A 7,577-nucleotide genomic window follows, 5' to 3' on the forward strand; every position below is an offset into this window, starting at 1 on the left:
TGTATATTTTGAGGAATGCAAGAGGTGTCAGACCGGAATATGTCAGTTTTAGGTTTTACTGGTTTTTCTTTCTGGATGCAGTCCTATAATAATGCGAGAAGAAGATAATAAGCAGGTACAGTTAGGAAGAAACAAAATTTGGATACTTTAGCAGTAAGACCTTAAATCAATAAGTGTAATATTTTGTAAAACAGGAATTATCTCAAAACTCAGAATGAAATGGAACAGTTAGTGAACAAAGCAGTTTGTTAGATATGTGGAGAGTAAGAAGTGAACAAGAGGAAATTAAAATTGTTCCTCTTTCTGTTGTTAAATGATGCTGTATTTTGCAGAAGCTGCTGTAATTAAATCAATTGTAACCCTGTTTCTATTGCCATCATTTTGATCAGTGGCTCTTCCTATCAGCAAATGCTGGGCGACTATTGTTAAGTCAATGCTTTTTCCAAGTATGGTGTTTTCGTGACCCTCTTCTGGTTTCAGGTTTAAAAACTGAAATTAACTGAACGTTGGACCAAATAAATTAAACTGAATCAAATTAATTTGTGAAGGCTGTTAACAATCCATTCTGCCACTTGTCCACTAATTCCAGCCCTCCAAGCTTATTTGTTAATCAGTTATAGAGCAATGGGGTATGTTAAAATGTTAACATTCATCAACTGAAGTAATTATTTGAACTAGGGATTAATCCTAAAGGATAAAGGTGGATCCAAAAGCAATCAAAACTAAATTGGATCAGGACAAATCAATGGAAAGCCCAAGAATGAGCTGCCATCGACGTGTTAGAGGCAGGTACAATTACAACATTTAAAAGACAATTAGACAGGTACATGAATAGTAAAGGTTTAGAGGGATATGGGTCAAATGCAGGCAAGTGGGATTAGTTTGGTTTAGGAAACTTGGTTGGCATGGACGAGTCGGACCATATGACTCTACGACATGATTCAAGCCCCACCTGCTCTAGAGGTGTGTAATAACATCTCTGAATAGGTCGATTTAAAAAAACAGCTAAAAAAATGAATGATCAAATAGTAAATGACTAAAAATTTGCAATCGAGAGTTTCCTTTTTCACTAAATGTTCTTTTCATTTAGCATTGTTTGCTCTAATTCTTTAGTTGTGTGGGCACTTTATTTAACCCTGGTTTAAGGGAAACTGTACATAAGTCATGGGAATTTTGAACAAAGTGTGAAATCTGTTTGGTTGAAATTAATAAACAAAAGATACTGTCTGGAATTATTTATGATCTACCAAATAGAGGTGTTTGTGCATGGTATAAATCAGACAAAGCAAAAAGCATGTAGCATGGACAACACAGTAATCATAGGTGACTTCAGTCTGCATATTTTTGAAGAAACTGAGCACTAAAGCTGTGGAGGATAAGTTTTTGAATGGTCTTATGTTTGGTTTGCTATAGCAGTATGCTGAAGAGCCAAATAGAGGACAGGCTGTTTTGGATCTAGTATTGTAATGACAAAGGGCTAATTAACAGTCTTATTGTGTAAGAACATTTAGGGATAAGTGACCATAACGTGATCGACTTTTGCATGATGTTTGAAAATGATATAGTTCAATCTGAAGTATGGAACACAAATTGGCTGAGCTGGCCTTGGAAAGGCATAGGCTATTTTCATGGCTTACAGCAATTATACATTCCTTTGAGGTTCAAAAACTCGGCAAAGATCAATGAACCATGGCTGACAAAGGAAGTTAAGGATTGTGTAAGATTAGAAGGAAAAGCCTATAAAGTAGCCAAAAATAAGACTAAATTTGAGAATCAGGAAATTTTTAGAACACACCAAAAGAAAATAAAGAAACTAAGAAGGAAAGGAAGAATAGAATACAAATGCAGTCTAACAAAAGCATAAAAATAGACTGTAAGAGCTTCTAAAGGCTTGCAAAAAAGGAAACATGGACTAAGACTTACATGGATCCATTAAAAAGTGTCACAAGAATAGTGAATTAGCAGAAAAGCTAAATGATTACTTTAGAAGGAATCCAATAGAGATTCAAATGATGTAGACTGTGGCAGGATTTATAGCAATGTCAGATGAGAGGTCCAATGAGTCTGATTTAGGTGTCAGGCAGAACTTGCTGCATCTTTTATTCACCTGACAAGTGAGGCGAGTATCTCACATCAAGCAGTGGTGAATTGGCAGTTAAGGGGGTTATAACTTGTTAAGTGCCTGACCAATGATCCAACTTGCCTCAATAATAACAGGAACAAAAACAGAACTTGTTGGAAAAGCTCAGCAGCTCTGGCAGCATCTGTGAAGAAACATCAGAGATATTTCCTCAGAACTGGAGTAAGGGTCACCAAACCTGAAACGTTAACTCTGATTTTTCTTCATAGACATTGCCAGACCTGCTGAGCTTTTCTCTCAATGCCTATTTTTGTTCCTTATTGATAGCGTCCGCAGTTCTTTCAGTTTTTATTTAGTATTGCCTCAATAATATTCAGCTTCCTATCTTGCCAAAGATGCCAAGCAAGCCGGACATTGAGAATTCCCAACGTGGAAGTCAGAGCAGGTACCTCGAGACTTCAGCTCAATGTGGGCCCCAAAGGCCCTCCATGTTGGACATGAGCACTGACATCTCAAGATACATTCCATGGATACTAGCCACACACACACCCCATGTCCACAGACGTTGGCATCAGGACGTGTGCCAACCTCTAAGAGCCCTCATGGCACATCTTCGGACCTCTTAAAGGTCACTTCTGCAGTTCAATCCTGTCACAGTAACTGTCATTGTAATGCTGCAGAAAGGACACTGTGTGCTCAGCTCATAGACTTGGCCAGGTTCTATCTCTGCGCAGTTCACTCACTCACATGGTGTCCATTCACTCTGAGCCTATCTGGATGCTCAAAACATCCCTGCCTTGCCTGTGAGGTCTTGCCCCTTCAGTCAGAGACACCAGGCTCACTGTTCTTCTGTCTCCACCAAAGCAAGAAACTCATCATGGCTGTTAGCAGTCATCAGCCAATTGAAGGGTATTAGCCTTGACTCAGAGGATCCTGGCACAGCAAGTCAAGGGCAATCTCTGATATCAGTTTAGGGGCATGGATACAGTCGGTCAGCTGCTCAGTCAGATCCAGGACCTTACCCTCATAAAGGAATGAGGGGCTGAATATCGATAAGCCTACCACCCACCTTGAGTCATTCTGCCCTATTGAGGGCTGTTTTCCTCCTGGAATGAGAAAGGGGCAGGAGATGAAAAGTGGATAACTTGGTTATTGGTGCAGGGGAGTGGGTGAAGCGGCAGCGCAGACAGCATGCAAGGTTGGTGGTATCTGGAACTGAGGGTGGGTGGCAGCAAGAAACGACAGATGGTGAGATTGTTGCAGCGTGAGCCTTGGTGGGAGGCAGGTACACAGTCGCAGAGATAGAGTGGCCACAGGGGAGCAGAGAGAAGGTGGTGGCACTTAGGCTGGCAGAGTGGAGAGGGTTCATTGACCTTCTTGCCAAGGGGCTGGGCATTCCTCCAGATGGTTGAGACAGGTGGCAACCTCAAACCAGGCTGGCATGGTTATGTGGCCACCTCTGCTGGTCTCGCAGGAAGTGGGTGCCCATGTTCTGCACCACCACATCCAGCAGGACCTCCAACTGGGCTGACAGAGCCTGTCTGGATGCAGAATAGCATTTTAAAGATGGCACTAATGCGAGGGATACCAGCCAATTACAGGGTATCCTGGCAGTGATGAGTTGTTCTGGGAACGGTGCATGGTAAGATGGAGCTGGAATTTTGTCTGAGCGGGATCCCACAAGAGCAGGGTAGGCCATTTATGAGGTGAGTGTGATAAGGTATGGCAGCAAAAGCTGCAACAGAACCCTCCAAAAATCTTGATGTAACTTGCATTTGGCAAAAAAAAACAACCTTTTGTGTCTGTTTTCACTGAGGAAGACATGAGAAATCTCCCAGAGTTAGAGATCCAAAGGACTAGGCTGAATGACGAGTTGAAGGAAATTAGTACTAACAAGAAGATTGATATGTTAATGGTGCTGGAAGTAGATAAATCCTCAGGGTATTGTTATCTTCATCCCAGAGAGCTGAAGGAAGAGGCTACAGAGATAATCAATGTTTTGGTGATTATCATCCAAAATTCTATAGATCCTGGAATGACTTCTGCAGATTGGAAACTTGCAAATTTCATCCCACTATTTAAGAAAGGAGCAAGGGAAATAGCAGCAAATTATAGACCCATTTGCCTCATACCAATTGGAGGAAAATTGATGAATCCTACCAAGAATTCCATACACTGCCTTTGCCAGCAACAAAGAGTGGCCACAGTGTGTACTATCTAAGGCAGTTATAGGACTTGTAGTGCAAGCAGGTAGCATTCATATGCCATTCACTCATTTCTACCTGGGAGTGAGCATGAGCAGCTAAGTCATCACCTCTTAAGAAACATGCAATGAAATGGGGCAACAGAATATAGTCATTCAAATTCATTTAATTCTACTTATGGCGTTTATCAATCTTGTGGGCACTCCACAACCAGATCTGTTGCTTGCTTCGGTGTGCAGAATATATTCTGTGCTAGAGATTGAGGTTGGGAGATTGATTAAGAAGTTCATTTGAGTTCATTTTTAGTTTTGTAGTTTAAAAGACTGGAGGGGCAAATCTATCGCTACCTGACAAGAATGTTAACAAATCTGTAAGGCTGCACTGTTATCACATAAAACAGCATGGAAAGGTTTCAATTTTCCTGTGTATATATTTATTCTTCGCTGAGGATAAATATGGCAGTACATATTCAAAACTATTTTGTGTTCTTAGTTTATCTTATGCTGTGAAACATATGTTCTGGAGTTCTTTTGGGTCTTGGAATGTTTAGTTAATGTTGCTTAATGTAATGCCAACATTGAAGGTCATCGAGGAGCTAAAAGAATGTGTGAGGGAGCTGGAGAAGGGAGACATCTGGAGCATTGAGCTTGTCACAGCTGAACAGGATAACAATCTCGCTTGTGCTGTACCTTACTGAACCGACTGGAAGATAATTGCTTGCAGGGACTACCTCATGGGAGAGGTCATATAACTACAGCAAGACAGGAGGCATATAAGCACAGTAATTCTTTTCTATCCCAAACATCTCCCTTTTTGTACAAGACAAGTTGTACGCATTAACATTTGCATCGCGAGTTACTCAGCTGTTGGCTTATGTTAACAATCATTATTCTCTTCCGTCTCTGCAAATGTATCTGGCACACAATCCAGCTAGTCACTTATATTTGTTGTCATTGGCTGTTCACTTGGGTAATTCACTTGTCGCTGCAGTACCTGTTGTTCTCTTTCTGTTGATGGGCGCTCTGGACCTCTGGGACTAATAGCTAAGTTGTGGCTTATGAGTTCAAGCTAAGGAGTTGCCTGTATTGAAGTATCAACTTCTCCAATTGTGCAGCTGTGACTGTTATGTTATATCTGTTCATTCACTTCCACCATGTTTAATCGAGCTGACAACTGAGCTGTGTATTATCCAGTTTGCCACTTGAACTGATTCTTGTCAAAAACGTTGAAGGTTTGTAATCTGACTGGCTCTCCAGTGTTCAGCTCTGGCAATAATTTGTCTGTCTTGCCAAAATGAAATTTGGCTTTCCAATACCTCAATTTTGCGAGGTAACATTAATCTTTATACTGGACTACGCTCTGTGCAGCTTTGAGGGAACACTGGTCACTGTAGCTCAGTAAGATTTCAGGCATTCCTGGAAAAGAACAAAGGTGAATTGGAAGTATAGTTTATGAACTGAGGACAGGCCAATTTTAATATCGTGCCTCTATTTTCTTAACCTCACACTTCCCCACATTGTACTCCATTTGGCCAATGTGGACTGAGATCCGCTACGTGTAGGAAATTGTACATTAGAGCAGTGGGCGCCTTTTAAAAAGGGAAATAATGAGACTGCAAAGTCAACATGTTTCTGTAAAGATGATGGTTGAGACCAACAATCCAGAGAAACGTGGACATGCACAGGATTGAGCAAGGTAGAAAAGGGACGCTTACGGGAGGTATCAGGGCTTAGAACAATGGAAGTCCTAGAGGCAAGTAGAAAGTGCAGAGATAATTTAAAATGTAAATTTGGAAATTGAAGAGAGGGCATGAGAAAATATCAGCAGGTAAGATAAAGGAAAACTCAAAGGCATTTTATAAGCATCTTAACTCAAGAAGATAACTAGACTAAGAACAGGGCCCATTACTGACTAAAGTGGCAAAATGTGCTTGGAGATAGAAGACTTAGGTGAGATTTTAAAAGAGTACTTTGCATCTGTATTCATGACAGGGCAGAATGGAGGGGGCGATGGCCTCATGGAATTGCCACTAGACTATTAATCAAGAAACTCAGCTAATGTTCTGGAGACCCAGGTTTGAATCCTGCCATGCAGATGGTGGAATTTGAATTCAATAAAAAGAAATCTTGAATTAAGAATCTACTGATAACCATAGTTGGTGTCAATAAGAGAAACAATCTGGCTCATAAATATCCTTCAGGGAAGGAAATCTACCATCTCCATCTGGTCTGGCCTACATGTGACTCTAGGCCTACAGCAATGTGGTTGTCCGCTAGACAGTTAGAAATGGGGGATGAATGCTGGCCTGGCCAGTGATGCCCACATCCCGTGAATGAAAAAGAAATGATATAGGTACAGAAGTGAGGGAGCACGTTTGTCATATACTTAAATAAATTACCATTGAATGAGAGGATTTGATTTGATTTATTATTGTCATATGTACCTAAGTACGGTGAAAGTTTTTTTTGTGAGTAGTACAGGCAGATCATAACAAGTAAGGACATACAGATCTTTGGGTGCTTAAACAGAGTGAGGCATACAGGATTACAGGTGCACAGGAGATGCACCAAGCAAGATCAACATTAGATTTGAAATTCGAGAGGTCCATTTAGCGGTCTAATAACAGCAGGGACAAAACTGTTTTTGAGCCTGTGTATTCAGGCTTCTGTATCTTCTGCCTGATGGAAGAGGTTGGAAGAGAGTATTATTGAAGTGGGAGGGGTCTTTGATGCTATTGGCAGCTTTTCCACAAGAGTGAGAAGTGTGGAGGGACTCCATGTTTGGGAGGTTGGCTTGCATGATGGTCGGTGAGTACAACTTTCTGTTGTTTCTTACGGTCCTACAGAGATGGGATTAAAATGAGATAAACCCCTAGCTTTAGTATCCCAGGATGCTGTGGGAGGTGTGAAAGAATATCGCAGAGGCTTTAATATTAATTTTCAAATCCTCTCTAGCCACGGGAGATGTTCCAGAAAACTGGAGGACATATAATACCATTATTCGAGAAGAGCGGTAGTGATAAACCAGGAAACTATAGCCCGATGAGTCTAACATCTGTGGCAGGGAAATTTTTGGAGAAAGTTCTGAGGGATAGAATTAATCTCCACTCGGTGAAGCAAGGATTAATCAAGAATAGTCAGAATGACTTTGCAGCGGGGAATCCCGTCTGACAGATTTGATTGAATTTTTCAATGAGATCATTTTCATGGAGATGGGGGAAATGCAACTAATCTAGTCTACACAGACATTAGAGATAACAAGACGTAGAGCTGGATGAACACAGCAGGCCGAGC

General features: G+C 41.1%; 1 long non-coding RNA gene across 1 annotated transcript in view; it reads right to left on the minus strand.

Annotated features, from left to right (window-relative positions):
• Positions 1-4,432: 4,432 nt before the first annotated feature.
• LOC125485657 overlaps positions 4,433-7,577 on the minus strand; it is a 13,287-nt gene continuing 10,142 nt past the window's right edge. Inside the window, exon 3 of the long non-coding RNA XR_007264369.1 lies at positions 4,433-5,699. This is a non-coding gene — a long non-coding RNA (uncharacterized LOC125485657). The remainder of the gene's footprint in view (positions 5,700-7,577) is intronic.

The sequence above is a fragment of the Rhincodon typus genome, chromosome 21, assembly GCF_021869965.1.
Source record: "Rhincodon typus isolate 14 chromosome 21, sRhiTyp1.1, whole genome shotgun sequence".
In the NCBI taxonomy this organism is placed as follows: Eukaryota; Metazoa; Chordata; class Chondrichthyes; order Orectolobiformes; family Rhincodontidae; genus Rhincodon; species Rhincodon typus.